We start from the raw sequence: 6,028 nt of genomic DNA, 5'->3' as shown, positions 1-6,028 counted from the left end.
AGCAGGAGAGAGTGGAAGAACAGCTTTCAGTTCCATAATCACCATGAGGTGTGTCTTTTGGCAAAACAAAAGCCCATAGTTCAGAATTATTTCATATAAATAATCACTTTTCTAGAAGTATGCCATTCCAGAGAGCTTAGTGACTCAGGTCCAAAGCCATGCAAATGAAGTCAATAATTATGAGTTATTACATTTGTAGGAAGTTAAAAGTCTTTCCCATCTTGTAGGAATTGTGTAGACTAGATGCAATGCAGAAAATAAGGGATCTTTTAATAGACACCAACAGTACAATGAGTACCGACTTCGTGCCCAGGCAAAAAGATCATCAGGCCCCAATAAGTCAGTGGGAGAAGGTTTGCATTGCTTTGCTGATAGAGGACTTTATTGCCCAGTGCTTTGTCTCAAATTACCTTTCACTGACTCTGGAGACATGGAAAGTATTGAAATTACCTTCCCCGTTACAAGTTTTCCTGAGAAAAAGGATCTCTGTCTTGTTTGTAATAAAAGGGAACGTAATATTTTCTTGCAAAAGGAAGGGAATCAGTTTTTCCTCTTGTTTTAAAAGCATTCACAGATTTATAGCGGAAATGTCAGGAACAGGATGTATTAACCGTATGACCCCAGCAGAATGAGTCTACACCCTTGAATGATTTAAAAGTTTATCTGTGTCCTCTGAATAGCCACAAAGGGTCAAGTCTTGGTCCTGCTCAAATCAATGAGAGCTTGACTAATGACTTTAATGGCTTCAGGAACAGGACCAAAGTTTTTATCCAATACTCATAAGCAAATAACAAAGCAGAGCCTATAGCACGAACCACAGACAAATGAGTCTGGCTAATTGGTACAGTGCATCAAGTTTCCTTTCTAACCCTGTACCACACCACTCACACGCTAAGAGAGTAGCTCTTTTTTGTATAATTAAAAAGTCTTTCCCAGTCTTCCTGAACTGCATGGTCTGATTCTTGAAGATATTCCTGCCTTTAAAATGGGGGGAGGGAATGAGGCAGAGGCACAGGTAGGACTGGGAAGACTCTGCTTTCTTGCTCACTCTCTGTGGGAGCGGGCTTGGCTGCCTGGGTCTTTAATAAGAAACCAAAGGTGGAAACTCTGCTGGACATTGACGTTTGTATTTTCTTGAACTACCAGCAGTGCAAACCCTGACGGCAGCACCAGCGTCACCAGTACAGCCTTCCCAGCCCCATTTTGAGTATCATCCAAGATATGGGGAAGTTCAGCACATTGTAAAGAGGTTAGTATTCACTGAAACCAGTTTCCAGCTTCTGTTCAGTACTGTGAATCTCTGAGGCCTCTTAGCATCCTTTGCAGTCTCTCCTGTACCTCAGTTAAAATTTCTTTCTTCTAGCCAGTTCTCTGCTTTATTACAGCATGTAAGATAGTGTCTTGCACAGTAGTGACAAAAGCTGATTTCAGCTCAGGAAGTCCAGTCTCCTTAGTTTATAGCAAATTGAAAGAACTAGGATTCTCCAAAGATTTACTTTGGGCTGAAAACATACCCTAAATGCTGTGGTTCATACCCATAACAAGGACGCAGGGATCTTAAACTTTGCAGGGTAAGATCAGTTTCTGAGAACATGCCTCTCACTTATTGCTCATTGGCACTTTGGAGAAGCTCTGATTTTTGCCTTCTTTCCCACTTAAAAGGAAAGGTCCTTGCTGCTCTGTATACTTTCACCTCTGCCGGAAGACCTGCAGCTGAGGGGCCTGGCTTGGCCCCCTTCAGTTCCTAGATAATTTTCTTCACTGAGCGTTACCGGAAATTTCCAATTGCACGTTGATGCGATCATTCACTTCCCATGAGGCTGCAGCCTTCGTGTTTTCTGTATGGCATCATTTCTCCTCTTTTTCCCACCACCTTTGTTTTTTGCTTTGCCCATGCTTTTTAGCTTCACAATGTTTTCGAACACACACCTCTGGTGCATAGCGCTTCCCCAGCATGATCTATAACCATTACTGCCACTCCCTGGCCCTTGTTACCAAGCCAATTTTATATCCAATCGAGTATTTTACCATCAGTCCCATACTTGCTAACCTTATAAATTAATCTGTTATGTGGCACTGTATTGAGAGCCTTTTCAAGTCCAAGTAAATTATGTCTCCTTCTTCACCCCTGTCCACTCTTATTGTCACTTCCTCAGAGAAATGAATCAAGATTGTTAAGCATGACCTCCCTTTTGTAAATCCATGCTGACTATCTCTAACCAATCTATATTAGATTGATATTAAATCAGGACACAGACTCAAAGGGGGACTGCTATATAAATGCAACCTAAGGTTGCTTCGTGTGGAGATGAGAGAAGGGAATCACTGATACACTGAAGTTAACAGTACCAAGTCTGATAGTTTGCCGATAACTTATTAGTGGTCAGATCCCTCCCGAGGGTGGCAACCGGAACTCCTCCAGAGAAAACAAAAGGTTTTATCTGCATTTGCCTAACATGTTTCTATTGCAGAAGTGAATGTAATCACTGAGGGTGAGGAGAGAACTGGGTTCTGCTTTTAGTCATCTATGGTGAAGTCAAAATCACAAAAACATTGCAAAAACCTCGTTTTCAACAGAATGTTGTCCCATAGCTTCCGAAAAGAGCTGTACCTGCATTACCTAAGGCACATATCAAAAGGCAGCATGGGCATTCGCTTCTTGTACAAGCACAGCCAAAGGATACCGCAGGAGTCCCCTGCCTTGGTCAGCGTGCTGGAGAGTATCAGTGCTACCTCAACTGCAACAATTTTCCCAATATCCCACTAAGACATTTGGGATCTTGCTTCCCCTGAAGCGTGTGCCTGCTCTGAGTACATGTCACTGCTGACTGATGCCAGAGAAGCAACTTTTCCCATGGAGATTAACAAGAGCAAGAGGTGGGCTCAGGGACTGCAAGGTACAGCTGCGAACCGAGCACCACGTCCCCTTGCTTGCTTGCTGGGGTGTGAAGATGGCAGCCTGCACAAGCAGGGTGAGGAAAAACGCTCTTAGCCATGAATCCTGGCAGCAGTTTAGGTATAAATGAGGTGTATTTTGCTATCTTTTCTACCACTGTGACTGGAAATATCTCCCTCAGTGCTGTAAGCATGATTGAGGTCTTTTTACTTTGGGTGGGGAAAAAAAACATGATCCCAACAGTCTGTCTTGAGCTTGTTTGACAACATATGCATCAAGCACACCGAGATCCAGAGAAGGTCAAAGACATCCCTTGGGAAACTAGCCTTTGGCCTCCTGCCTTATAGCACACCCAAGGTGCACACGGGGAGCCTTCTAATCTACACCCTGTGAAGGCTTATTGCTTATATCCTACATATACACCTTTGGTTCCCTTGCTCCTTCAAATCAGAAATGCGGTACTCCACGTACGGTGGGAGAGATGTTGTTCTGGGAGAATTCAGCCCCGTCGGTGCTGCTGCAGGACTTAGATATTCTGGCAAACATCCACTGAAACGAAGGAAAGAGGCCCCCCCACCAGTTTGGCTTGCTTTCAAGGCCTTGACCCCGTAAGGGCCAGTACAGACATGCTCAGAAAAATAACTTGGAAAAACAGTAGGTCAATACAGAGAAGCATAACTTAAAGATAAGGTTATAAGGGTATAAAGAAATAGTTGGAGCATGTCTTCCCTGTTCGGAAGAAAAGATTGCTCACATGCTTTATGATGAAAGAGTTCTGAAGAGGAAGTAAAGCTATCAGGTATTTCTTAGGCAAATAAAAAAGCAGGAAAGCAAAATAAAAACAAATCAAAGCAGTGTTCAAGTTGCTAGAGTTATCACATTGCTAGTATCTGCAGCTAAAACATGTAGTCTTGACATTGGCATGAAGATACATCACAGCTATATAGAGTCCCACAGTCAGAGAAAAACATGGTTTAATATCAAGTGCATAATATAAAGTTACACATACAATCCAAGTTACCAAACATCTTTAAGGAATCAGCTACTGGACAGACATATACCCTAGAAAGTTCCATCAGCCAGCAAGTTATATACCGTACCCTTCAAGCAGAAATTGTATAAATATTTTTCTGATGGATGACAAATGGTAACCATCCCTTCTGACCATTGAAACAGTGACCTTGCTGACACTAGTAAGAAATCTGCTCTATAAGTGTACAATTTGTGGAGTTAAGGATTAGACAAATTAGGAACAGTAAAAAGTGAACAAAAAAAGTGAATCAAAACCAGCAGCAAAATTATTTGTCATGACTATAAGTTTCTGCCTATGATTTCCAGCATATTTTTGTGAGCGAATAGTGAAGTTATGTGAAGGATCAAAAGTATCTTTTCATTATTATGTTGGCTCCATGTTCTCCTGCAGCAGGTGAGTTGTGCTTACAGGAATCAGCAGTGCACTTCAGAGAAAGCGTCCATGGGAGGAGAGGGTAGGAACTGACATTTGAGATAGGAGATATCGTTTGACTTCAGCATTAAGTGTCTGCAGGGCATCTGCCTTCTCTGCTTCTTTGGTTCACAGCTTGAACACCTCCACACGCCGAAACTGAACTGGCTGCCCACGATGAGCAGGGGCTCACACCGGCCGGGCAGCTCGAACAGCGTGCAGCAGAGTCACGGCAGGGCAGCAGGGGACACGGGGCTCCAGCGCAGGCCCACCTCGCCATCGGCCATCCTGCTCCGCACGCTGTCCCTCCTATACGTCATTCTTGGCTGGCAGCGTCAGGGATATACTGACTCGGGTGGGTGTGGGCACAGCGCAGAATTTCTAGAGACACTCGGGGCCATCTAAATTAAAATCAAGTTGCTTAGAATATTAAAACTCATATGACCAGAAAGCACACCATGAAAACAATTTTCCCAAACCTCACAAATACTAACTTCGCCAGTGACTCAATATCAGACTCAAGAAAAAGAATACAAAGCTCAAAAATTCTTCCATCGCTTTAGTGGCGTAGTGCTGAGGTGTGGATCGTCTCAAATACACACGCCTTCAGCTTCGTGGTGCTGCAACGAGCCTTTGTCACCTACCTATGCATTTATTCCCATTGCTTAAATTCGTCTTCCGATACAGACAAGAGGTTTTTTCCAAACTAAATTAAGTCACTACAATATTCTAGACCTTACTTAGACCGTGAACGCAAACCAACCTTCCTCATAGAGACTCTCTGTAACTGAGCCACTGCTGCAGATGGGAAGATATCTCCCTGGAGTCCACACGTCCCCCTTAAGAGTGGGAAATCCCAAATGCCTCCTTTGAGAGATTCTTGCTTTGGCTCAAAATATCTTCTCCCCTGCTATTTTGGCCAGGTCCAAAAGTAGAAAAAATGTTGGAGAGAGTGATAATAAAATGGATCTAAGAAAACTGTCACTTCTAATTAACTAGAAACGTGTAGTGCTACTACTTAGTAGTGCTACTTAGTGATGGTACTGCTACTATTAGCAGTAGTAGTTCTGTTAGCATCAGCAGTAGTGGTAGTGGTTGTACTGTAGTAGTAGTATCATATCTACTATCCCGTAGTAATGATAGCAGTGAAGAGTAGATAGTTGAGGTGTTATCAGGACAAGCTCAAAGTACTGCTGGATTTTCCTGTGCTTATGAAAGCGTGCTCAACTGGGAAAGTTTACTTCCAACTTCCTTGACCCTGTGCTTGCTTCTACCCTTTTCGGTCACTGATAGACTCATTTTTTCATTTGTGTACAAGATTACACACTGTCAGAGGTTAGCAAAGTAGGCAATTTGGAGTCTTCATTTTGGAGTATTATTTGCCCGTTGACCTTGTAATACTATCATTTGATAACCGCATATGACACCAGCATTTAATACTCTGTCTGGGCTGACAGATAGAATTCAAGGTGCAAATCAGTAACTGTCTAAGGACCTGATCACCACGAAGCTGGCCTGCCTTTTCACACCATGCCCAAACTAATACTGCCTAAAGAAATCTGCATGAGCAATTAGGAGGGGTTCATCATGGTGGGTCACTGGCTCTTAAAATGATTCCCTTTATAATTTGCTACAGTGGGAACTTGGCAACCTTGTAAGAGGCATGCAAGAGGCTTTTCTTTATTCGT

Source organism: Fulmarus glacialis, unplaced genomic scaffold (genome assembly GCF_000690835.1).
Source record: "Fulmarus glacialis isolate BGI_N327 unplaced genomic scaffold, ASM69083v1 scaffold34918, whole genome shotgun sequence".
In the NCBI taxonomy this organism is placed as follows: domain Eukaryota; kingdom Metazoa; phylum Chordata; class Aves; order Procellariiformes; family Procellariidae; genus Fulmarus; species Fulmarus glacialis.
The sequence above is the reverse complement of the archived record's forward strand: the minus strand, read 5'-3'. Positions refer to the sequence as shown.